This window comes from Lithobates pipiens, unplaced genomic scaffold, assembly GCF_037356315.1.
Source record: "Lithobates pipiens isolate NorthernLeopardFrog02 unplaced genomic scaffold, aLitPip1_a1.2 Scaffold_14, whole genome shotgun sequence".
Taxonomy (NCBI): domain Eukaryota; kingdom Metazoa; phylum Chordata; class Amphibia; order Anura; family Ranidae; genus Lithobates; species Lithobates pipiens.
The window spans coordinates 90,963-117,995 of NW_027507728.1; the positions used below are offsets into that span (position 1 = coordinate 90,963).

At 46.6% G+C, this 27,033-nt stretch overlaps 1 long non-coding RNA gene across 1 annotated transcript in view; it reads left to right on the forward strand.

The window, feature by feature from the left end:
* The window catches only part of LOC143981372 (uncharacterized), a 39,066-nt gene extending 18,313 nt beyond the window's left edge, over positions 1-20,753 (forward strand). Inside the window, exon 2 of the long non-coding RNA XR_013274300.1 lies at positions 20,425-20,753. This is a non-coding gene — a long non-coding RNA (uncharacterized LOC143981372). The remainder of the gene's footprint in view (positions 1-20,424) is intronic.
* Positions 20,754-27,033: the final 6,280 nt, after the last annotated feature.

Here is a 27,033-nt window from a genome sequence, read left to right on the forward strand (position 1 = left end):
GTCACAGCCATGGGGTTAAATTCATATACAGTACCTTGAAAAGGTATTCATACCCCTGGAAAAAGGTATGTAGCAGTACCCCCATGGGGGCTGCTGATTGACTCTATACAAGTCACAGACCGTATAGGCCACAGTCTCCTGCTTACACACTGCAGGCAGGTATTGAATAACGTCCCAAAAGAGCGAAAGATAGTCGCAGCGTACCTTATATTCATGCTCCCAGCATACAGTACAATAACTTGGCCTTGTGGGTCTGTGACTTGGCATTGTGGGTTTAGTAGTTCCCAAGCTAAGTTAACACATAAGTCACTTCCTCATTAAACTACATCTCCCACAATGCTTTGTAGCCCTGCTTCACAGAAACTAAACAGGAGTCTTAATAGCATTAAACGGACACTAGAAGGAGCTAAACACATAATAACTATAATGCCTTATGTATAAAGTGTGACGTACGTTTGCATTCAGCCTCCCTGAGTAAATACTTTGTAGAACCACCTTTGGCTGCAATTACACCTTCAAGTCTTTTTGGGGATGTCTCTACCAGCTTTGCACATCTAGAGAGTGAAATGTTTGCCCATTCTTCTCTATAAAATATCTCAAGCTCTGTCAGATTGGATTGGAGGGTGTCTGTGTACAGTGATTTTCAAGTCTTACCACAGATTTTTAATTGGATTTAGGTTTGAACTTTGACTGGGCTATTCTAAAACATAAAAAAATGCTTTGATCTAAGCAATTCCATTGTAGCTCTGGCTGTATGTTTAGGTTCATTGTCCTGCTGCAAGGTAAGCCTCCGCCCCAGTCTCAAGTCTTTTGCAGACTCTAACAGGTTTTCTCCTAATGCCGCGTACACACGTAGCGGACTATCCGGCGGACTTAGTCCGGCGGACTTCCCGCCGGATTGTCCTCCGGACTTTCCAAACGGGCTACTTGCCCACACACGGCACTTTTTCAGCGGACTAATACGGCGTGCTAAGTCTGCCGGACTATCCGCCGTACTTTTGAAATGAATGGACTCGACCACACACGCGGAGGAAAGTCCACTCATTTTGAGCGCGTCTCCAGGTAGGCGGGGCCCGCGGGACCCCAACGCCGAAAAAATTGGCGTGGGGGGTCCCCCCCAGGTCCACATCAGACCCTTGTCCGAGCATGCTACCCGGAAAGGGGGGGGGCGAGCGAGTGCCCCCCCTCCTGAGCCATACCAGGCTGCGTGCCCTCAACATGGGGGGGGTGCCTTGGGGAAGGGGGGCCACGCGGCCCCCCACCCCAAAGCACCTTGTCCCCATGTTGATGAGGACAAGGTCCTCTTCCCGACAACCCTGGCCGTTGGTTGTCGAGGTCTGCGGGCGGGGGGCTTATCAGAATCCGGGAGCCCCCTTTAATAAGGGGGCCCCCGGATACCGGCCCCCCACCCTATGTGAATGAGTATGGGGTACAATGTACCCCTACCCATTCACCTGTAAAAAAAAACACAATACACAAGGGTTAAAATAGTTTATTGCACAGCTTCCGTCTTCGGGGGTCTTCTCGCCGGACTCCTCCGCTATCTTCTTCTAGCTCTTTTGCTAGCATAGGAGCCCGGCTTTCTTCCTCGCCGCCGCCCTCTTCTTCCGACTTCGGGGGTCTTGTCCCCCTCTTCGGTTCTTCTTTCCAGGCCACCGCGCCTTCTTCTAGCTCTTTTACAGGCGGTGGCCCGGTCTTCTGTCGCCGATGTCGCCGCCTTCTGTTCTTCTGTTCTTCTGTTCTTCTCTTCAGATGTTGCCTCGTCGCTCTCTCTGCTCACAATGACGGGGACCAGGCGCGCGGCGACTTATATAGGGACATCACCGGATGATGTCCCCACCCATTATGGTGTCACAGTCCCAGCATCCTGAAGGCGGCGACAGCAGCGACAGAAGACCGGGCCACCGCCTGTAAAAGAGCTAGAAGAAGGCGCGGTGGCCCGGAAAGAAGGTTGCCTTGGGGAAGCCCCCCTTCCCCAAGGCAACCCCCCGTGTTGAGGGCACTCGGCCTGGTACGGCTCAGAAGGGGGGGCGGCTCGCTCGTCCCCCCCTTTCCTGGCCGGCCGGGTAGCGTGCTCGGACAAGGGTCTGATGTGGACCTGGGGGACCCCCACGCCGATTTTTTCGGTGTTGGGGTTCCCCTTTAAGTCCATACCAGGTGACGGGGCCAGCGACGCCTCCTTCGCTGGCCCCGTCTACCTGGAGACGCGCTCAAAATGAGCGGACTTTTCTCCGTGCGGGAAAAGTCTGCTCATTTCAAAAGTACGGCGGACTGGCATACCAACGGCCGGATTGTCCACCAAAATGCGAGTCCGGCGGGAAGATTGGAGTGCAAAAATACTTTCTAAGTCCGCCGTACTTTCGGGTAAAAAAAGTCCGCCGAAGGCTACACACGGGGGGGATTGTCAGGCAGACTTGAGTTTGCCGGACTTTTCCACCCGATTGTTTGATCGTGTGTACGCGGCCTAAGATTGTCCTGTATTTGGTTCCATCCATCTTCCCATCAACTCTGACCAGCTTCCCTGTCCCTGCTGAAGAAAAGCATCCCCACAATATGATGCGTCCACCACCATGTTTCACGGTGGGGATGGTGTGTTCAGGGTTATGTGCAGTGTTAGGCCGCGTACACACGGGCGGATTGTCTGCCCAACTTAGTCCGCTGAAACGTGTTTCAGCGGACAATCCGCTTGTGTGTGGGCTTCAGCGGACTTTTTCAGCGGACAGTCTGGCGGACTAAGTCTTTCGGAATTTCCGTAATTTTGTCCGTCCAAACTTGGTTTCAGCGGACAGTCCGCTCGTGAGTAGGCAAGTTGGACGGACTAAGTATGGCGCATGCTCAGAAAGGATTTACACGGCCGAAGGTTGCATTGCAGTGTATTGGACGTCGTATTTCTAGTCCCGTCGTACGTGCTGTACACGTCATCGTGCAAGCTTTCAGCGGACTGTCTGTTCGTCGTGTGTGGTCAAGTCCGTTCATTTAAAAGTTGGACGGACTGTCTGTCGGATTGTCTGACGAACTTAGTTGGGCAGACAATCCGCCCGTGTGTACGCGGCCTTATAGTTTTCCTCCACAGATAGCTTTTTGCTTTTAGCCAAAAAAGTTCAATTTTGGTCTCATCTGACCAGAGCACCTTCTTCCACATGTTTGCTGTGCCCCCCACATGGCTTCTGGCAAACTGGACGGGACTTCTTATGACTGTCTTTCAACAATGGCTTTCTTCTTGCCACTCTTCCATAAAGGCCAGATTTGTGGAGTACATGACTAATAGTTTTCCTGTGGATAGATTCTCCCACCTGAGCTGTGGATCTCTGCAGCTCCTCCAGAGTTACTATGGGGCAGTGGTGTCCTGTCCATTAGGGGCGCACGGGCATGGCCCCCTCTCTCACACCACCCCCCTATATGCATAATGGATAGATTAATCTAGATGAGATGAATTTATCCATTGTCGCCGCAGCCAACCCCCTATTTATGAGCCCTGCCCCTTTCGGCGCATTAATTACAGCGGCAAGGGATTTTTTTAAAGCACCTGATTAGAGCCAGTGGCTCTAATAGGCTTCAAAATAGGGTGGGCTCGGGTCGCAGAGCATGCGACCTGGAGCCCATCCAGGTGTGTTACAACAGCAAATTTTTATTTGCTATTGAAACACTGTCCTCAATCCGGCAAATCAGAAGTGGGTGTGGGACCCGTTTTCCGATTGGCCGAAAAGAGAAGACTCCCGGTTGGCCGCCGAGGAGGAGGGAGGAAGTGGAAGCCACTGCCGTGGAAAACAGGAGAACGGGAGGCCTCCGAGCAGGGGAAAGCCGCCGTTGCCGCAAAGAGCAAGAAAATGGGAGGCCACTGGTGATGGAGAGCAGGAGAATGGGAGGCCGCCAGCACTGAGCAGGGGGAAGTCGCCGGTGATGGGGTAAGTGTAACCGGCCGACGGGGTGAAGGGGGGGAGTGGCATACTGTTTTTCATCAGCCACCAAAGCCATGAGCCTCTTGGCTGCTTCTCTGATTAATGCTCTCCTTGCCCGGCCTGTCAGTTTAGTTGGACGGCCACGTCTTGGTAGGTTTGCTGCTGTACCATACGCTTTCCATTTTCAGATGATGGATTGAAAAGTGCTTCGTGAGATGTTCAAAGCTTGAGATATTTGTTTATAATCTAACCCTGCTTTAAACTTCTCCACAACTTTATCCCTGCCCTGTCTGGTGTGTTCCATGGCCTTCATGATTCTGTTTGTTGACTAAGGTTCTCTAACAAACCTCTGAGGACTTTACAGAACAGCTTTATTTTGATTATGATATACACAGGTGGACTCTATTTACTAATTATGTGACTTCTGAAGGCAATTGGTTCCATTAGATTTTAGTTGGGGGTATCAGAGTAAAGGGGGCTGAATACAAATGCACGCCACACTTTTCAGATATTTATTTGTAAAACATTTTGAGAATCATTTATCATTTTCCTTCCACTTTACAATTATGTGCCCCTTTGTGTTGGTCTATGACATAAAAGCGCAATAAAATACATTTACGTTTTTTGGTTGTAACATGAGAAAATGTGGAAAGTTTCAAGGGGTATAAATACTTTTTTCAAGGCCCTGTATCCTGTGTGTTCTACAACAATTACTTGAAACTATTATTGGCGTTGTTATTATTATTTTTTCTCTCAGCTCAGCAGTGTCAGCCATGAGGTTAAACATCTACATTCTGTGTGATCTACAGAAATTCCTGTAAATTATTATTATTATAATCTTTTTTTTTTTTTTCTGCAAGTCAAGCGCAGGGAGAGGAGAATGCGAGGATTATTTAGAATTGTGTCCTATGCTTTTACTGTTTGCAAACACTGAAGAGCGTCCACACTGAGTGGTTGTAATAACAGAAAGTCGCTATCAGCCTCCTACGTGCGCCGATGAATGAAAGGCAATGTCGCAGTGGGCTGCACAAAAGAGGTATGATCAAGCTGAGCCGAGTAAATTGCCCAGCAGGCCTCTCTTTTCCTTCATGCGATATGCAAGACAAAAAGTTTGCCAGACTACAGACCTATTTGTTGTGAGGAGAGATTGACGATCATATTTTTGCACAACAAGAAAACTGACAGATTCTCACAGCACCCTATGCATATACATTTCATTTCTGTGTCCACAGTATGAGTATGGACAAGATCCTTCCCCTACGAGATCCGAATTGGGCTCTCTGCGAATACTCTGCACGGCTGCGCAACTCTGCTCATTTCATCTTGTAACTGCTTTCCTGAAATACTTTTTCCTGCTGAATAACTCAGAAACTTTCACTGTCTAACTTTCCTTTCCTTAAAAGATGATTCTGCATCTTCTGTAAAGCCTAATGCCGCGTACACACGATCAGACTGTCCAGCGGACTTAGCCCGGCGAACAAACCGCCGGACTTCGAAGCGGAGGTCCGCCGGACTTTCCGAATGAGCGGACCTGCCACACACACAACCTGACTTTTACGGCGGACTAGGTCCGCCGGACTTTTGGCGGGAGTCCGCCGTACTTTTTGAAAATGAACGGACTTGCCCACACACGGAGGAAAGTCCGTTCATTTTGAACGCAGCTCCAGGTAGACAGGACTAGCGAGGGAGGTCGTCGCCGCCTTTGGCGGTGAGATTGACACGTTGCTGGCCCCGTCACCTGGTATGGACTTAAAGGGGAAGCCCTACACTGACCGATCAGGAAAGGGGGTGGGGACAAGCGAGCGCCCCCCCCCCCTCCTGAGCCATACCAGGCCGCGTGCCCTCAACATGGGGGGGGTGCTTTGGAGAAGGGGGGGCCCCATATTGATGAGGACAAGGGCCTTTTCCCGACAACCCTGGCCGTTGGTTGTCGGGGTCTGCGGGCGGGGGGCTTATCAGAATCCAGGAGCCCCTTTAATAAGGGGGCCCCAGATACCAGCCCCCCACCCTATGTGAATGAGTATGGGGTACAATGTACCCCTACCCATTCACCTGTGAAAAAAATGTAAATAAAACACAACACAAGGTTTCAAAATCATTTATTGCACAGCTCCGGGGGTCTTCTTCCGTCTTGGGGGGTCTTCTCGCCGGACTCCTCCGCTATCTTCTGCTCTTCCATTTCTGTTTTTCTGGAAGCTGTAGTACGGCTTCTACGGAGGGCAGAGGTGGACAAAGTGAGGCTCTTTTTAAAAAAGCTTGCAAAAGCCCTTTAGTTGTCTTAACCTCCATGAAAGATTACGGTCAGGGCCAGACTTACTATTGGGCTTGACTGGGCATAAGCCCATGGGCCCCGCCCAATGGGGGGCCCCGCGGGCCCCACCAAGATACATAGCCGAGTGTACTCGGCTCGGCTCCGCTCACAGTCATGCCCAGTCCTGCCCTATGATGGACACAACACAGGGACTGGGCATGACTGTGAGCCGAGCCAAGTACACTCGGCTACTCCCTGCTCCGCTCGGGACTGCGAGAGGACCCGAGAGCCGCTGTAATATTAGGCGACCCATTGCAGTTTGCTACGGAAGTGACATCTTGCTACACCCCACACTCATCCACAGTAAGGATACACTAAGAAGGGGTAAAGCGGACATGTTGTTACACCCACCAGAGTTTTGCATTTCAGACGTATTTATAACATTAAAGTTAGTATATAGTGAAATACAGTACTTACAACTCCGTATGACTACTTAGATGTTGAATTTTAAAAGCAGCGAACTCCTGTCAGATTATCAAACCTGTGAGATGAGCAGGGTTGCCGCTGATTTTAAAATTCAAGATCTAAGTAGTCAGGCGGAGTTCTAAGTCCTGTATTTCACTATATAAACTGATTTTACTGTTATAAATACGTGTAAAATGCAAAACTCCGGTGGGTGTAACAACATGTCCGCTTTCCCCCTTCTTAGTGTATCCTTACTGTGGACGAATGTGGGGTGTACCAAGATGGTGGCGACGGAACGTCACTTCCGTAGCAGACTGCGGTGGGTCGCCGAATATGTTGTTACACCGCCAAGAAGACCCGAGAGCCGCCAAGATACACAGGACTCTGTATCTCGGTGGCGCAATTTTTAAACTTCTAGACTGCAATGACAAGGCTGCAAATGACAAGGCTACACTGACAAGGCTGCAGATGGATGGACAAGGTTGCAGATGGACACTGATAAGGCTGCATTGATGGGCATTTAAATGTAAGTTTTTTTCCTTAACCACTACAATACAGGGCACTTTCACCCCCTTCCTTCCCAGCCCAATTTTCAGCTTTCAGCGCTCTCGCGCTTTCAGTGACAATTGCGTGGTCATGCTACACTGTACCCAAATGAAATTGTTATCATTTTTTTCGCACAAATAGAGCTTTATTTTGGTGTTATTTATTCACGACTCCGTTTTTTTTTTTTTGCGATATAAGCGCAAAAATAGCGGAAATTTGGAAAAAAAACTATATTTTCTTTTTTCTATTTGAAAAGAAATCCAATAAAATCAAATTTTGTCATAAATTTAAGCCAAAATGTATTCTGCTACATGTTTTTGGTAAAAAAAATTCCGTTAAGTGTATAATAATTGGTTTGTGTGATCACGGACATATGTACGCAAATGATCATGTACATATGTGTGCAGGTGATCACGTACATATGTGTGCAGATAATCATTGGGACATGTGATTTTAGTGGGACATATGTGGGGGACATGTTTTTATTATTAGGGACATGTGTTTTTATTATTTGGGGACATGTATGTTTTGGGGACATGTGTGTTTTGGGGACATATGTGGGGACTGTGTTTGTACTGTGTGGTGTGTTGTGTGTGTACACTACACTGATGATCAGTGAGTAAAAAGCTGTAAAAAGCAGCCCATACTCACTGATCATCAGCCGGCTGCAGCGATCTGCTCTCTTCTCCTCAGCGGTGACTTCCGTGTGAGGAGGGAGAGCCGATTGCCTAGCAACCGGCTGTTTGTTTACATCACATGACGGCCGTGATTGGACACGGCCGTCATGTGATCAGGAGGGCCAATCACAGAGCCCTCCTGCCGATCTGAGATGTGCCGTGTCCGGGTGACACGAGCACATCGGGATCGCGCCGCTGCGCGGGCGCGCGCGCGCGCGCGCGCGCGCGCGATCCCGCTGCTCCTGAATGACGTTCCCAAACGTCCTATCAGGAGCAGGCGGCTCCCACCCGGCCGTATATACGCATTGGCCGGGTGGGAAGTGGTTAAACTTCTCTCCTAAAAGTTTTTTTCCTTAAAATTCCTTCCTAAACTTGGGGTGCGTGTTATACGCCGATAAATACAGTAATGTATAGAAGGTAGGGCCCAAAAGTGACTCAAGCCCACCCTAAGTCCTGCCCTGATTACGGTGGTAGGGGGATGGCAGGATGGAGGAAAATTACTACCAATAGCATAGAAATCAGCACGACGGACACATCCTACTGACTGTAAATTATGTCCTGAGGCTGATGTTTCTTATTTTTAATATTGTCTGCACGTAGGCTATACCTAATGCTCTTATCCTAAAATACTACCGTATATACTCGAGTATAGGCCGACCCGAATATAAGCCGAGGCCCCCAATTTACCCCCAAAAAACTGGAAAAAATTATTGACTCGTGTATAAGCCGAGGGTGAGACATGCCTGTCCATCCCTGTGTGTCCGTCCATCCCTGTGGGTCCATCCATCCCTGTGTGTGTGTCCATCCATCCGTGTGTGTGTGTGTGTGTCCATGCATCCGTGTGTGTGTGTGTGTGTGTGTGTGTGTCCATGCATCCGTGTGTGTGTGTGTGTGTGTGTGTGTCCATGCATCCGTGTGTGTGTGTGTGTGTGTGTGTGTGTGTGTGTGTGTGTGTGTGTGTGTGTCCGTGCAGCCTACCTGTGTCCAGCCTGCCTGTGTCCGTCCAGCCTGTGTCCGTCCAGCCTGCGTCCCGTCCAGCCTGCGTCCCGTCCAGCCTGCGTCCCGGCCCGGCCCGGCCCGTCCCGGCCCGGCCCGTCCCGTCCCGAGCCGAGCCTCCGTCCTTCAGCTCTTCGTCGGCGGCCATTCTAGGATTCAAAAGCCGCGCCTCCGTCGGTGATAGGCGGAACACTCAATTTCCCACTGACTGCTGGGAAATTGAGTGTTCCGCCTATCGGATGTCCGTGATAGGCGGAACACTCAATTTCCCAGCAGCCTGTGTTCCGCCTATCACGGACATCGTCTCATCCTCGTCCGTAGTACGAGGATGAGACGATGTCTGTGATAGGCGGAACACAGGCTGCTGGGAAATTCAGTGTTCCGCCTATCACAGGCGAAGGCGGAGGCGGAGGCGCGGCGTTTGAATGTTAGAATGGCCGCTGTCTGTCTGCTCGATACGCTGATCGAGCAGGCAGACAGCGATGACTCGAGTATAAGCCGAGGGGGGCACTTTCAGCCTCAAAAAAGAGGCTGAAAATCTCGGCTTATACTCGAGTATATACGGTATGTGATGCCGGAGGATTCCACTCCTTCCACTATCTACTGTAACTCTCCTAAATTACATTGTTCTGATGCAGGACTCTGTCTGCCATTAAAGAACTCTGCACTTTTATTAACTCTCCTCTCCTGAAATACTCTGCACTTCTGGAGGACTCTGCTCTTTGCTGCAAGAGGACTCTGTTCCTTCCACTATACAATATCTCACAAAAGTGAGTACACCCCTCAAATTTTTGTTAAATATTTTATTATATCTTTTCATGTGACAACACTGAAGAAATGACACGTTTCTACAATGTAAAGTAGTGAGTGTACAGCTTGTATAACAGTGTAAATTTGCTGTCCCCTCAAAATAACTCAACACACGGCTATTAATGTCAAAACCGCTGTGAACAAAAGTGAGCACACCCCTAAGTGAAAATGTCCAAATTGGGCCCAAAGCATCAATATTCTGTGTGGCCACCATTATTTTCCAGCACTGCCTTAACCCTCTTGGGCATGGCATTCACCAGAGCTTCACAGGTTGCCACTGGAGTCCTCTTCCACTCCTCCATGATGATATCACGGAGCTGGTGGATTTTAGAGACCTTGCGCTCCTCCACCTTCCGTTTAAGGATACCCCACAGATGCTCAATAGGGTTTAGGTCTGGAGACATGCTTGGCCAGTTCATTACCTTTACCCTCAGCTTCTTTAGCAAGGCAGTGGTCATCTTGGAGGTGTGTTTGGGGTCATTATGTTGGAATACTGCCCTGCAGCCCTGTCTCCAAAAGGAGGGGACCAATCTCTGCTTCAGTATGTCACAGTTCATGTTGGCATTCATGGTTCCCTCAATGAACTGTAGCTCCCCAGTGCTGGCAGCACTCATGCAGCCCCAGACACTTGTCTTTGTACTCCTCACCTGCTTGCTGCCACACACGCTTGGCACCATCTGAACCAAATAAGTTCATCTTGGTCTCATCCGACAACAGGACATGGTTCCAGTGTCAATGTCCTTAGTGTGCTTGTCTTCAGAAAGCTCTTTGCAGGCTTTGTTGTGCACCATCCGAAGAAGAGGCTTCCTTCTGAGGTGACAACCATGTAGACCAATTTGATGCCGTGTGTGGCGTATAGTCTGAGCACTGATAGGCTGAACCGCTACCCCTTCAACCTCTGCAGCAATGCTGGCAGCACTCAAATGTCTATTTCCCATAGACAACCTCTGGATATGCCTCTGAGCACGTGCACTCAACTTCTTTGGTCGACCATGGCAAGACCTGTTCTTAGTGAAACCTGTTAAACTGCTGTATGGACTTGGCCACCGTGCTACAGCTCAGTTTCAGGGTCTTGGCAATCTTCTTATAGCCTAGGCCATCTTTACGTAAAGCAACAATTATTTTTTTCAGATCCTCAGAGAGTTTTTTGCCATCAGGTGCCATGTTGAACTTCCAGTGACCAGTATGAGCGAGTGAGAGCAATCACACCAAATTGAACAAACTTGCTTCCCATTCACACCTGAGACCTTGTAACACTAACAACTCACATGACACCGGGGAGGGAAAATGGCTAATTGTGCCCAATTTGGACATTTTCACTTCAGGGTGTACTCACTTATGTTGCCAGTGGTTTAGACATTAATGGTTGTGTGTTGAGTTATTTTGAGGGGACAGCAAATTTACACTGTTATACAAGCTGTACACTCACTACTTTACATTGTAGCAAAGTGTCATTTCTTCAGTGTTGTCACATGAAAAGATTAGGGCTGTTACTGATCAAAATTTTTGTGTTCGATTAATCAATATTTTTTTTAATCGATTAATCGACTAATTTCGATTAATTATTACGCACATACAGATCCAACTACTTTTAGCTGATCTCCTTGCATTGCAACTCTGCATAAGTCAGTGGTAAATGTGGTATACACTATATACAATCACCTGACACTACTTCGTTTTCACAATCCATGACTTAACTTCATAGTTCACACAAACGTTTTAAATTCAAACTATAGCACTGACGTAAGTAATTTTTTTTTTCCCACAGTAGCGTGACAATCCCTCCACCTCCGGTCTAACGAATCACTCTCACCTTATGGCATGGACCCCTGTGCAAACAGGTGGTCATGCATGCGGGTATCAAAAGGGTTAACACGGACCATAAACTTCTCTCACAATCTCAGGTCACGGGTAGAAAGAAAAGATCAAAGTGCTCACCGCTTAAGTATAAGTTTTAATTTTTGTGTTCAAACACAAACTACACACATAAAGATGATAAAAACACAGCATGTAAAGCCGACAATCGTGTTAGTTCCGTATGGCAGCAGTGGGGGGCGTCATGCGTAGCTCCTCCCCCGTACACATTACGTTCAATCAGAAACTTCAATGTCACCGGACTCCTCCCCCCCTTCCCTTCGTTAGCAGATGGAGGCACTTGGGGAAGGGGGAGGAGTCCAGTGATGTCACCGGATCTACGGCAGAACTCCCTGAAGACCCGGGAAGTCGGCGGAGAGATGAGTCCCGGTCAAAAGAATTTTGATCGATCAAAAAAAAATTGATCGATCAAAAAAATTAACGATTAATCGAGGAATTAATCTTTAATTTTCACAGCCCTAGAAAAGATATAATAAAATATTTACAAAAATGTGAGGGGTGTACTCACTTTTGTGAGATACTGTATAACTCTCCTCTACTGTAATACACTGCGCTGCTTAGATCCTGGTAGTTCTACTATCCAACTCCTCTTTCTTAAACTATTCTGCACTGTTGGAGGACTTTGCCCCTTATGCCACGTACACATGATCGAATTGTCCGGTGTACTTAGTCCGGCAAACAATCCGGCGGATAGTCCGGCGAACTTTCTACTGAACGGACTTGGCCACACATGGACACACGAAAAGTCCGGCGATTGCTAGCGCGATGACGTACAGCACGTACGACGGGACTAGAAAAAGGAAGTTCAATAGCCAGTAGTCAATAGCTTCCTTTTCGTACTTGCTTCTGAGCATGCGTCATTCTTAGTCCACCGGACTAGCACATTGACGAACGTATTGCCTGCTGAAACCCAAGTCCGGTGGAAAGATTGGGCTGCAAAACTACTTTCTAAGTCTGCCGGACTTTACGCTGAAAAAGTCCGCTGAAGCCCACACACGATCGGATTGTCCGGTGAAATGCGGTCCGGCGGACTAAGTACGCCGGACAATTTGATCGTGTGTACGCAGAATTACGCTACATAACTCTCCTCTCCTAACATACTATGGACTTGCACCTGTGGAGGATTCCACAGCGGAGGAAAGTAAAAATTATTTTCACCCTCTCCGAAAGATCAGATTTCTAAGAAATGTTATTTCTAAATATTGTAAACATTTTTGTTAAGTATATTTGTCAGGGATCTTTCTGGGGTCTCCGAGACCCTTAGTAAAACAATATTACTCATTGTGATTTAAGTGCTGCTTTATAAATGTGTAATCCGTTTTTTTTTTTTTTTTTTTTTTTTGCTTTGTTTTTTTGTTAGGATGATTCTGAACAACTGTCATTTTATTCCATTCGGTAAACAAATTAGTGGCACATTACAATACTTTCACTCCATGGTGCTTTAAAGCCAATTATTCGACTAGTGTTGATTTCCAGTGTCAAATGTGCAGCGAATGTCCAGCATGGTGAGTAAGCCAATGTGGCGTGTCAAGAAACGACAAAGAATCTCCAAAATAAATAAAACAACAATTTACTACAGTGCCTTGTGAAAGTATTCGGCCCCCTTGAACTTTTCAACCTTTTGCCACATTTCAGGCTTCAAACATAAAGATATAAAATTTAAATTTTTTGTGAAGAATCACCAACAAGTGAGACACAATTGTGAAGTGGAACGAAATCTATTGGATATTTTAAACTTTTTTAGCAAATTATAAACTGAAAAATGGTGCGTGCAAAATTATTCGGCCCCTTTACTCACTCCAGAAGTTCAGCGAGGATCTCTGAATGATCCAATGTTGTCCTAAATGACTGATGGTGATAAATAGAATCCACCTGTTTGTAATCAAGTCTCTGTATAAATGCACCTGCTCTGTGATAGTCTCAGGGTTCTGTTGAAAGCGCAGAGAGCATCATGAAGACCAAGGAACACACCAGGCAGGTCCGTAATACTGTTGTGGAGAAGTTTAAAGCCGGATTTGGATACAAAAAGATTTCCCAAGCTTTAAACATCCCAAGGAGCACTGTGCAAGCGATCATTTTGAAATGGAAGGAGTATCAGACCACTGCAAATCTACCAAGACCTGGCCGTCCCTCTAAACTTTCAGCTCAGACAAGGAGAAGACTGATCAGAGATGCAGCCAAGAGGCCCATGATCACTCTGGATGAACTGCAGAGAACTACAGCTGAGGTGGGAGAGTCTGTCCATAGGACAACAATCAGTCGTACACTGCACAAATCTGGCCTTTATGGAAGAGTGGCAAGAAGAAAGCCATTTCTCAAAGATATCCATAAAAAGTCTCGTCTAAAGTTTGCCACAAGCCACCTGGGAGACACACCAAACATGTGGAAGAAGGTGCTCTGGTCAGATGAAACCAAAATCCAACTTTTTGCCCACAATGCAAAACGATATGTTTGGCGTAAAAGCAACACAGCTCATCACCCTCAACACACCATCCCCACTGTCAAACATGGTGGTGGCAGCATCATGGTTTGGGCCTGCTTTTCTTCAGCAGGGACAGGGAAGATGGTTAAAATTGAGGGGAAGATGGATGCAGCCAAATACAGGACCATTCTGGATGAAAACCTGTTGGAGTCTGCAAAAGACCTGAAACTGGGACGGAGATTTATCTTCCAACAAGACAATGATCCCAAACATACAGCAAAATCTACAAAGGAATGGTTCACAAATAAACGTATCCAGGTGTTAGAATGGCCAAGTCAAAGTCCAGACCTGAATCCAATCGAGAATCTGTGGAAAGAGCTGAAAACTGCTGTTCACAAACGCTCTCCATCCAACCTCACTGAGCTCTTAGCTGTTTTGCAAGGAAGAATGGGCAAGAATTTCAGTCTCTCGATGTGCAAAACTGATAGAGACATACCCCAAGCGACTTGCAGCTGTAATCGCAGCAAAAGGTGGCTCTACAAAGTATTAACGCAAGGGGGCCGAATAATTTTGCACGCCCCACTTTAAATTTTTTTATTAGTAAAAAAAGTTTCAAAAATCCAATAGATTTAGTTCCACATCACAATTGTGTCCCACTTGTTGGTGATTCTTCACAAAAAATATTTTTTTTTTATATCTTTATGTTTGAAGCTTGAAATGTGGCAAAAGGTTGAAAAGTTCAAGGGGGCCGAATACTTTCGCAAGGCATTGTATCTACATACAGTAAATTTGCAAACTAGATGTGAACATGACAAATATTACTGAGATCAGGATTTGTAGTTTGAAGAAAAAGAAATCTAGATGTGCGTATAAGTGGGACTCAGTATGAACAAAGAAGTAAATGCATAGCAGTTGCAAGTGATCCAACTGGTATTAAACAGCGATCGATCAGTTCACTCAATCATTTTCTGCATGGTTTGAAGTCATTTGTCCAGCGTCTGTCATCTCAGCGTCCAGTCTGAGGGCTGCTAATAATTACCACAATGTGGTGTGATAGAGCCTTGCGCCATCACTCTGTGACCTTCCCACTCCCTCCGTCTGTTAGAATCTTTGCAGCATCTCTCGCATCTTCTCCAGCAGAAATCAATAATCAGCAATGTGTTTATATTCCATTTTCCTAGCGAACATTGGATGTGGCGGTCAGCAGACAGAGCCCGAGGACCGGTGATGGAGCATCTGTTCAGGGTAATGATCCCGGCAGTGCTGGGTAAGGGGCTGCGCAGAGAAGCCGCGGTATGTTAAATGAATGATTACCGTCTCCGGGGAGCTCATGGGTAATCCAGCCTAATGCTACTGAGCGCCTAATAGGAGCTGACACATTGCTATGAGAGATGGAAGCACTCTTCAATTAACTAATTATCTTTTAATTCATTTTCTCTGTAACACAACACCCTTGTCTGTATTCATTTTATGTCTGACTTTTGGTTGGGGCTGTTAAATCACCAATTTGGCTCCCTCTAAACCAGCCACTCATCACACACCAGCCACAAAAATTGCCAGAATGACATCACTGATGAATGATGATGTCACACAGGTACTGTGTCAGCTGTGATTATTTTGTACCAAATATAGCAGCCTAATCTGGCAGTTGAATACTTTGTTGGATTGCTTACCGAAAAACGTGTAGCGTCAAAGCTTCTGAGGATTGCTCAGGGTAATTGAAGATTTATGGTTCGGCCATATGGGTGGAATAGCGCTACTTCATTTAGTACCCAAGGACGGATGAAAATTTGGGTTGGAAATGTCAGATGTGGTGCAGAAAGTACCCATCTGTTTTAGTCTTGAGGCTCTCACATAGTTACATAGTTACACAGGGGAAAAAAGGCCTGAGCACAAAAAACTCCCAAAGTTTAAACGTGCCGTGCCAATATATGAAAGGACTGTCTCGATACCATAAATAAAATTTAAATTTTTATTACATAACAAAGAAAAAAAGGGGTACAAATACACATATAGATATTAAAAGAGAAGTTACAGAGCCTAAGAATAAGGATGAGGATACCAACCCCTAACATTTGATATAGATTTTATCAGTATTAAGCACCTTAGCACAATTTACTATAGTAACACAGGTTACATAATAGGTGAGGTTGAAAAAAAAACACAAGTCCATCAAGTCCAACCTATGTGTGTGATTATATGCCAGTATTACCTTGTGGTCATCCGGGTGCTTATCTAATATTTTCTTGAAACTATCAATGCTCCCCGCTGAGACCACCGCCTGTGGAAGGGAATTCCACATCCTTGCCGCTCTTAGCCCACGTACACACAGTCGGAGATTTTGCCAACCAAATCCGTCGGATTTTGCCCGTCGGATTTAGTCCGACGGATTGTGTCCGAAACTGTTGCATACACACGGTCGGGCCAAGTTGGCGAAAAATCCGATCTTTCAGAACGTGATGACGTAATTTCGTTACGATGGGACTACGTTCAGGCTAGTAGGCAATAGCTTTGATGTAGGAATTTGATCTGAGCATGCGTGGCACTTGGTCCGATGAAAATGCTCTACACATGATCAAATTAGGTCCGTCCGGCCCAGTTGGTCGGGAAATATTTCGACCATGTTGGAAAATTGGGTCAGACGGAGATTCGGACGGAATCAGTCCAATGCATACCACACACAGTCGGATTATCTGACGACACGGTCCGATAAGACTCATTCTGACAGATTCTCCGACCGTGTGTACAAGGGCTTACAGTAAAGAACCCCTCTACGTAGTTTAAGGTTAACCACTTGCTTACTGGGCACTTAAACCCCCCTCAGTCCCAGACCAATTTTCAGCTTTCAGCGCTGATGCACTTTGAGTGACAATTGCGCGGCCATACAACACTGTACCCAAATGAATTTTTTATCATTTTTTTCCCACAAATAGAGCTTTCTTTTGGTGGTATTTAGTTACAGCTCGGAGTTTTATTTTTTGCTAAACAAACAAAAAAAGATGCAAAAAAAAAAAAAATCATGTTTTAATAGTTTGTTATAAAATTTTGCAAACGGGTCATTTTTCTCCTTCATTGAAGTGCGCTGATTAGGCGGCACTGATAGGCTGCATTGGTGGGCACTGATGGGCTGCATTGGTGGGCACTGATGGGCTGCATTGGTGGGCACTGATAGGCTGCACTGGTGGGCACTGATAGGCATAGTTAAGGCGGCACTAATAGGCACAGATAAGGCGGCACCGATGGGCACAGATAAGGCGGCACTGATGGGCAAAGATGGGCACAGATAAGATGGCACGGATGGGTGGCACGGATAAGTGGCACGGATGGGTGGCACGGATGGGCACTGATAGGTACCACAGATAGATGGGACTGATGGGCACTGATAGGTGGCACTGATAGGTGGCTCTGATAGGTGGCACTGCTGGGCACTGATGGGCGGCACTGCTGGGCACTGATGGGCGGCACTGCTGGGCACTGATGGGCGGCACTGGGGTGCAGCACCTGAGGCAGATTTTGGGTGGCACTGTGGGTGGCACTGCTGGGTGGCACTGTGGGTGGCACTGTGGGCACTGCTGGGTGGCACTGTGGGCACTGCTGGGTGGCACTGTGGGCACTATGGGCACTGCTGGGTGGCACTGACAGGGGGGCACTTACTTTATTTCAGGATGGCACTGCGGGTGGCAGGTGGGCACTGGCAGGGGGCAGGTGTCCTTTTAAATTGCTGGCCGTGATCGGGACTGATGTCCCGAACACGGCCGTCGGCGATCGGCTTTTTTTTTTTCTCCTCGCGCTGTCAGCGCGAGGAGGAATACTAGCCGATTACCGGCTCCGTTTTATCACATGATCAGCTGTCATTGGCTGACAGCTGATCACGTGATAAGGGGTCGGGATCGACCCCTTACACGGATCGGTGATCAGGCGAGTCTCACGGACTCGCCGATCACAGAGCGCGCCGCGCGCGCCCCTCAGGGGGCGCGCAGGCCGCTCGTAACCGGGACTACGTCAATAGACGTAGTCCCGAAAATGTGGGTCCGCGCTATTGCCGTCATTTTGCAATAGCGCGGATCCCAAGTGGTTAAAACTCTTTTCTTCTAATTTTAATGAGTGGCCATGAGTCTTGTTAAACTCCCTTCCGCGAAAAAGTTTTATCCCTATTGTGGGATCACCAGTACGGTATTTGTAAAATGAAGTCATATCCCCTCCCAAGCGTCTCTTCTCCAGAGAGAATAAGTTCAGTGCTCGTAACCTTTCCTCATAACTAATATCCTCCAGACCAGCCTTTCTCAACCTTTTCAACACAGAGGAACCCTTGAAATAGTTCTCCGGTCTTGAGGAACCCCTGCTAAAAATGAGAAATTTACAACTCATGATACATTAGTGTGATGGTCACTGGGAAGAATGGTCCTTACACTTGTGGTCATTGGGAAGAATTACCTCCTTACAGATAGCTAAAAACATTAATGGTGTGAGTGGGAACTTATCTGAGAGACAGAAATTGCCCAATGCTGAAGGAACCCCTACAACCTCTGGAGGAACCCTAGGCTTCCATGGAACCCTGGTTGAGAATCACTGCTCCAGACCCTTTATTAGCTTTGTTGCCCATCTTTGTACTCTCCATTTCCAGTACATCCTTCCTGAGGACTGGTGCCCAGAACTGGACGGCATACTCTACCAGAGTCTTGTAGAGCAGGAGAATTATCGTTTTATCTCTGGAGTTGATCCCCTTTTTAATGCATGCCAATATTCTGTTTGCTTTGTTAGCAGCAGCAGCTTGGCATTGCATGCCATTACTGAGCCTATCATCTACTAGGACCCCCAGGTCCTTTTCCATCCTAGATTCCCCCAGAGGTTCTCCGCCCAGTGTATAGATTGCATTCATATTTTTGCCACCCAAATGCATTATTTTACATTTTTCTACATTGAACCTCATTTGCCATGTAGTTGCCCACCCCCAGCTCACCAGCTCACTTCACACAATCTCAAGTGAGATACAATGCTGACAAGTCTTTCTGACTTTCAGGCACAACCTGAAATTTATGAGATTTTCCTTTGGTAATGTCTTTGGTTTTCAGCATCGATAAAACACAATGAGATCCCTGTTTTCCAGACCTGCCAGCATGTTCATGGCCTAAATTATCTCAATTTATATTTAAAATGGGAGAGCTTTAAATGTAAAAACAGGACTGTTATAATCAGATTTAATACTCATATACTGTAAACCAGCAGCAGAGCGTCCTTGGAAAAAACAAAGTTTAAGTTTTTTGTTGCTTATACAGCTTATACTGGACAAAATTTTGATGATGAACTCATGAAAATGATTTTTAAAAACATAGAAATGACCTTGGTATCTAGGTAACTATCAAAACAATGTGTTGTACTCAACAGTTCAGCTCTGCTCCTACCAGAAAATGTGGATAACGACAATACTTTGGCTTTTGGCATCAGGCTAAGCATAACCAGGTGCTGGTAATTCTTGGAATCAGGCTAAGGACACCCTAAAAGTAATCATAAAATAGTGGGGTCTATTTATGAAAATAATCACTTGACAAAATGTGAGGAGCAATTATCCGGCCTCTGCCACATTCTGACTATATTTAGTTTAATAAAGTGGTTTTCTATGATTTTTAGCTCCATCTAGTGGCCATTATGCAGTATGTTTCCTAAAATACATCAGTCTGAATATGTAATTTTGTATAAATGTAACCTTAGGTGGCATACTCTCACCAGGGATTTAAAACTTGACTGAGCCCCTAAAATAATGCTTAAGTCCCAGCCAAAGTCACACAGTCAGGCTCTGTACCAAAACCTCAATTTTCATAGTGTTACCTCTGCTTGTTTTTGATAGCAATTGAGTGTGGTTGTCTAAATATGACTCTGCTTTCCTATACGCATCAAAGTTAAGCTAGCCATAGATGATATGATTTTTTTTAAATGACTTGGTTTCGCCATCAACATAATAAGTGCCTATGGGGGAATCCCTTCCGTGGAGACTGGGGGAACACAGTGATTATTGCCAGCGACTATAGCCGCTGGCGATAATCACATCCTATGAATCTGAAATGTTGGTTTTAACCAAGTCGATCAATGGATCAACTTGGGTACAAGCAGCCTGCTCATACATGGCTTCAAATCTTGACCAGTCCCTGCTGAACAAGCTGAGATTCGAACTGTCTAAGGCCGGCTTTAGTCCCTGTGTTCTCAGTAATTAGTGCTCAGTAACAAAGTGGTAAGGTACACTCCTCCCATACTCTGCAATACAAGTCTGCAAGCGGTCACTTGTATTGAGGGGTGTGGCCATTACTCAAAAGCACTGCAGTTCTGCAATGAGCAGGAAGCAACATTTTCACAGAGAATAAGGGTATTTTAAAAGAGAAGTATTTTTTTTTTTTTTTGATTCATACTGTCAGGGCTGGCTTAGCCCTTCCTCCTCTGGGCTGGCCACTCAGCTGTCGGCTAATTGCCAGCTCTCTTCTCTTTCCACAGTTACCAGATGTTCCCAATGATGCTCGTCTGACCTGCCTATTTAAAGCCTTCCAGCTCACTCTTTCCTTTGCCTTCGCGTTGGTCACATCACAAGGAACCATCTCCTGCTGTTTGTTTCAAGACTGGCTTGCTGACATCCCTCCTGGCTTCTTATCCTGCTTTCAGTTGCTCTCCTTGGATCCCTGACTTGTGGCCTGGCTGATTACCCGATCTGGTTAATGAACTTTGGACTGGCTGACTACCCGATCTGGCTACTGGACTCTGGCTATGCTTGACTACGCTTTTTTCTATTTTTATTTTTATTAATAAACAAGTGTGATTTGATTGTACTTCTGTTTCAGTCTGTTTTATGGTTTCTGACACATACTTACCTCGTGGGTGGAGCATGAGACTGACATCTCTGCACTGAGAACCAAACCACCAAACACCGCCGATGGCTCGGTTCTCACTGCTCCCCGAGAGGAGAGCTGTTGACTGCCAGTCAGCATCTCTCCTTTCTGCATCTCCACGCTCATTGGATCGCTGAGCTGTGGAGGGGTGGGGAGCAGCCGTCTCAACAGCTCGCTGAGACTGCCATCACTCAAGGCAGCTGGCGGAATCAGACTTGGGAGTCAGGATGACGCACTGCCTCGACTGATGGCTGTGACGTCAGCGGAGAGAGCAGACTTCAGACCGCTGTCCGCTGAAAACGGGTCACAGGAGTGAGACGAATTGCACTCCTGTGACCCATAGGAGAAGCCCAGCCTAAAAAAGCTCAGGCTGGACTTCTCCTTTAAGGCATTTCCAAGTAAAAAACAGTTACAAATTATAACATGTGAGGATACAGGACTATAAAGAGACAAAAAGATTTATCTCTGCAGGATAATGTCATAATGTACTAGTATGCATTGCATACTAGCACATTATGAGAGACCTACCTTAAAACGAAGCCCTCCAGCAGCATGTATCAACGCTGACAGTTCTTCCATCTTCACTCAATCTTCCTTCTGGGTTTGCGGGCTCTGGCTGTATGAATGGCCAAGAATCACTCTGCGTGGGAGTCATGGCTGCGGCAAAGCTCTCTCAATGGACGGCATGCCGTCTATTGACAGTGCATTGCGAATGCGCCTGTGAAGTCACCGGGTGCCACTAAAGTAAATATCTTCTAAACAGTACACGCTTATGCCCCGTACACACGAGAGGACTTAATTCCGACAGACCTCCAAAGGAGTTCCGCCGGAGTTCCGCCGGAGTTCCGATGGAGTTCTGGCGGACTTTTCGACCGAACGGACTTGGACACACACCATCACACCAAACTCCGACGGAGTCGAACGTGATGACGTACGACTGGATTCGAATAAGGAAGTTCATAGCCAGTAGCCAATAGCTGCCCTAGCGTCGGTTTTAGTCCGTCGGAGTAGCATACACACGAGCGGATTTTTCGAAGGGGACCGGGTCCGGCGGAGTTCCGTCGGGAAAATTTGAAGCATGCTTCATTTCTAAAGTCCGTCAGACTTTAGCGAAGCTAAAGTCCGTTGCAGCCCACACACGATCGGATAGTCTGACGGACTCAGTCCGTCGGACTTTGGATGTCGAAAAGTCCGCTCGTGTGTACGCGGCCTTAGGAGATATTTGCAGTATCTACAGGTAAGTTTGTTTTATTTTTTGTGTGTGTGTTTTTTTTTTTTGTTTGTGTGTTTTATTGAAGGAAAAGAACTTGGATGGCTAAATGAATATATGGGATGCCCAGTAAATTTTAGAACAATCAATTGGGACAAATGATGTACACTCCCTGTGCACATCACTACTTCAGTCTCCTCCAGCACTTTCCTTGCTTGAAAACTATTCCTCTTCCTTCCTCCTGCACAACTCTTAGCTCTCAGGATCAGCTAGCACAAAAACTGTAAGCCCTGACTCTGACTTCAGCCAGGCTTTAGCAACCACTTTTTTCAGGCAGGGACCACAGGGCCCTATGGTGTAACAAGAAAATATAAATTTATGGTGCTAGCTGTCCCATCTTTGGTTACTAAGCCCAATAACCCATCTTCAGGCCATGCCAGCCCTCCTGACTGCAGCTGCCTTTCCCCACTGCCCCTGAAAACAGAGTCCACTCCACTGGCTCTGCACCCATCCCAGACTGCATGCTCCCAGTCCTCTCGGGTGTGCCTCCCCAGTCCTCCTGACTGTGCTTGTCACTCACCAGCCCTCCTGGCTGCAACCAGTTGTTCCTCTCCCTGAAGACTTTCCCGGAAATGCTAGCTCCTGCTGTCCTCATTGCTCCTCTTGTGCCTCCTGTCCAGAACCTTCACGCTTTCTTGAAGGCTCTGTCCACACCCAAGCCCTGGGCACAAGATCACCCCCCCCCCCCCCAGACTAGGGTGCTCCCTCAAAGGCAGAACTCCATCTTCAAGCTCTGAACAACTCCACCAAACTCTTCCCCAGCTGGGCTGACCCCAGGTACTTAAGGAGGCCTTCCCCCGCCATTCCAAGTTGGGGATTGGTCAAGGCTCCTTAGAGTACCCCAGGCAGCTCCACCTCTCCTCTCTTCTCCTTCTCTCTTTCTAGAACCTTCCAGAAAGCTCTAGAAGGAAGAGGGAGGTCTTAGTGATGCTGCCTGTGAGTCACCAGCTGCTGCTCTGAGCCGCTGCCAGCCAGGCCTGCCTAAATTTACCTTACCTATCATACAACAAATCCTATTCTAGCGCCTACCTAAGTAGAGGGTGCTACACAAGTGTATGCAGTCACCTCATAACTGTTTTACGGCTTCCCATAAAGTGAGGGCCGTAACATTAGAGTTTTTTTTTTTTTGTGAGCCAGATAGTCCACAACATGAGAGCAAATTAACGTTTGTTGGGGGTACCGGAAAGGAGCTCCCAGGATTTTTCATCTGCTGCTCCTATGTTGGGTGTGCTATGTATGCATAAAGGTAAAAAACCTTCTGTGTGCAGCATCCCTCCCAGACTCCCCCAATACTTACCCGAGTCCCATCTCGATCCAGCGATATGCGTGAGAGCAGCAACTCTCCCGGGCCTCTCATTGGCTCCTGCTGCTGTCAATCATAGCCAGTAAGGAGGGAGCGGAGACGTGGCTGAGCCATGCCCTGTGTGTTTTATGGACACACAGAAGCGTTTTCGGGATCGAGCAGACACAAGTGCCTCAGAGCAAGCGGCTTGCTCTGGGGGCACTCGGCAAGGAACAAGGGTCAAAAACAGTGGTGGCTAATGTTTTTTTTTGGGGGGGGGGGCAAAAAAATGGCGGAATGCAGTGCATACTTAGCTTTGTGTATGTTCATCCCCAAGGCTGCACAGTGTCATTGGATGCTTTGGTGCAACTGGCCACCTGCCAGATAACATGAAATGACGTAGTGCAGCTCAGCCTCCTGTGCCCTAGCACCCAATTTTGTTTTGCAGCCAAGCTGCAGGGCATCATGGCAACCAACAATGGGGAGCAGCAAAACGGACACCTCAAGGGAACCTGTCCCAGCACAACCCTGCGCATTTGTAATGACTTGTAAGCGCTACTTAATACTGGAATATTGTGGGCCTAGCCTGCATGATGATGTGCCCCCTGGGGGGGGGGGGGGGACATGTAAACAACAGGCTGGGTTGATGGGAAATGTAGAGAATGACATGACTGTCATTCTGCCCGAAAAGGAATGCTGGTGCTGGTCTGAGGAGGAAGCCAGCAGTGGAACATGGAGAGGGCATGTAGAACTTGAAAATATTTTTTCTTTTATATGGAGGGGGAACCCATAGTAAAAAAAAAGAATTAGTTAGAGTTCTACTTTAAAAAAAAATGTCTTCTGTCTCTGTTTCCTTCATTTCTTGTCCTGGTGACATTCTTTTTAACAGAAGAAAGAAGCGGAGGAATCTCTCGAATGGAGTTTCCATTGACAGTAAAACCTGACAGGGCTTAATCTCCCTGGCGGGATGATTATTTCGGATTTTAGGTGCTGAAAGCGGTACAATTATTTTGCATGAAAATTTGGCGTTTTATTTTGTAGTCCTGCAATTTTTAGGAATAACTCACTTAAATCTGTTCAAACCAGAGTCTAGCAGACATCCCGGGTATGATAAATTTTGAAAAATGAAATCATAAATTATAATATAATAAATAACTATAAATAATTATACCAAATAATAATATAACAATAATAAAAATTATTCAATAATGTAATCAAATCAAAAACACTGAAAATTGCTCAGTTGCAGAATTGTCGCTGTCATTACTTTTCAGTATTTGATGACGGATCTCCCCACAAATCGCTATCGCTCAATTCTGCGAGTGATTCTAATTTATTATCGCTGTTTTCTAGCTGGTCTAAAATCATTTTTGATGTAAATGGACAGTTTTGGTTGCTATGGACAATCTCCAGTTTCCAGGCATGAAGAACAGTTTTTATATTATAAAACTACATGCAGGACACTGGGCAGACCACTAGGGACAAAGGGGGTGTGAAATAATTACATACAGCAATGTAATCTGTAAGATTACATTATACTGTTTGTATACTGTGTGTTTTACTTTTTGAATTTGGCGCCGATCTCCGTCCCCGTGCGTCGCAACGCTCGCAGGGAACGGAGATCGGCTCCGTGATAGATACGGCGGAGGACGAGACGCTCGTACAGCGGGGGGGACATCGCTGGATCCAAGGGAGAAGGTAAGTAATCTCCTCCTGCATTCAGCGATGCAGTCCCGAGTCTGGCTCGGGGTTACCACTTTTGGTACAAAATTTCCACCCCGAGCCAGACTCTGGAACACCGCCAGGGGGGTTAATAGTTTTGGCTTAATATACCATAGTTAATGTTTATTAACTGCTACAGGTAACATGAAATAGGCCTGCTCATGCTGAATCACATTGTTACACATTTTGGCCGGGTTGCCATACTGTATGTGCAGCCGTAGGTTCGTGCCTGGGGTCCGGTGCGTATCCCTTCATAAGTTCAGGTGTGAATCAGGTCCGACTTGTTGCCTAAATCCGCTCCTAAATCTGACCCAAACACGCACAGGACCCCTTTTTGAATGCGGACCGCGGCCGCCCTGGACCTATGTGAACTGACTCCATTGAGAGCCGGTCACACTCGCCTGAATTAGATGCAGGGAAATCCACATCCAATTCGCATTAATGCGAACCCCCGACTTACTACAAGGATTTTTCTGTATGATAGGACCATTTTGAACCAGACTGTAGTGTATAATTTTTGTTTGTTTTTTTTCTCAGGTGCTTTTCCCAGACAGATTGTTTGTACCCTATGAAGTCACATAAACCTAAAATGCTGACAGACAGACGGACAAGCAGAATCCACATTGGCTGAGAGTTTTTGCACTTCCAGGCTTCACTTAATGTGTAACATTGGGATCAAATTTTATATCTGTTTTCTTTTGACAGGTCATCAGACTAATAACACACACATTGTTGTTTTACAGCTACCGCCGCGTTTCACAGAAATGAAGTCCTGAGTGCCAGCAATGGGGTTAAGTGAAGGTCTGTCAATGAAATGTTTAAGCTTTGACCATTTTTAATATTTTCCACCCCCCCCCCCACACCCCAAACCCAGTTCGGCCCACACACGGCACCTTGGAGACCCCCAGAAAATGACCTCCTTTCCCTTTTTTTTTTTACATGAAAGGATGGAAGTAAAATGGAGTGTCGATCGCACAATGCCTTGCTGACCCCCCTGTGACCTTCCTATAAGATCTGCAGTTCACAGACCCAGCCTTGAACCCTGCTCTCTGTTTTCATTTGGCCTCTGGATTTCCTGGGGTCAGGCAGCCACTGCGCCATTAGCGGGAGGCATGTGCAGGGATCATTTGCCAAAAATGACATCCTGGGAAAAATCGTGATGAATTTATGAATCTGGGAGGCCGAGGGATGAAGCTCTGGATGGAGGTCCAGCACACTGTGTGCGAAAATACCCCCGGCTGATTATTCTCAGGGAGTAAAATCTCACAACAGTACAAAGGAAACCGCAGCGCCACTGAACACTGCGCTTGCTTACCATCCATCCGTGGATCCTGGAAACAATAAAAATGCAGATGTTGTTCTCGGAAAACAGTAAAAGTAAAAAAAAAAAAAAAAATATTTAAAAAAGCCAACTTTGGATTTGCTTTAAAGAACTTCGTCTTTTCTTTATGAAGTCGAAGTAACAAATCATTGTGCCGACCGACTCCTTTCCAAACACTTCTGCATTTAATCCTCTTGGGCACAACTTCTGCGTTTAATCCGCACCTTGTAGACAGGTCCAATTCCTCTTGATTCTGGCAGAGGATGAGAAATTAAATGATGTCCATTTCATGCTTCTGTTCAGCTTTCGACTGTTGCGGATTGGCAATTGAGAGTGGATGGACATGCGGATATTCAAGAACTGTTGACTGACAGCAATAGCACATTGCAGCATTGTAAATTCTCCAAAATATGCTTTTTTTGCATTTTTTTTTGTTTGGGGGAGGGGCATTATTAGAAAAGAAAAACAAATAGGAGAGCAAAAAATGAATGCCCCATACACGCGATCGGAAATTCCGTCAGAAAAAACTTGGATGGTTTTTCCGACGGAATTCCGCTCAAGCTTGTCTTGCATACACACGATCAGAAATTCAGTCTGAAAAAACTTGGATGGTTTTTCCGACGGA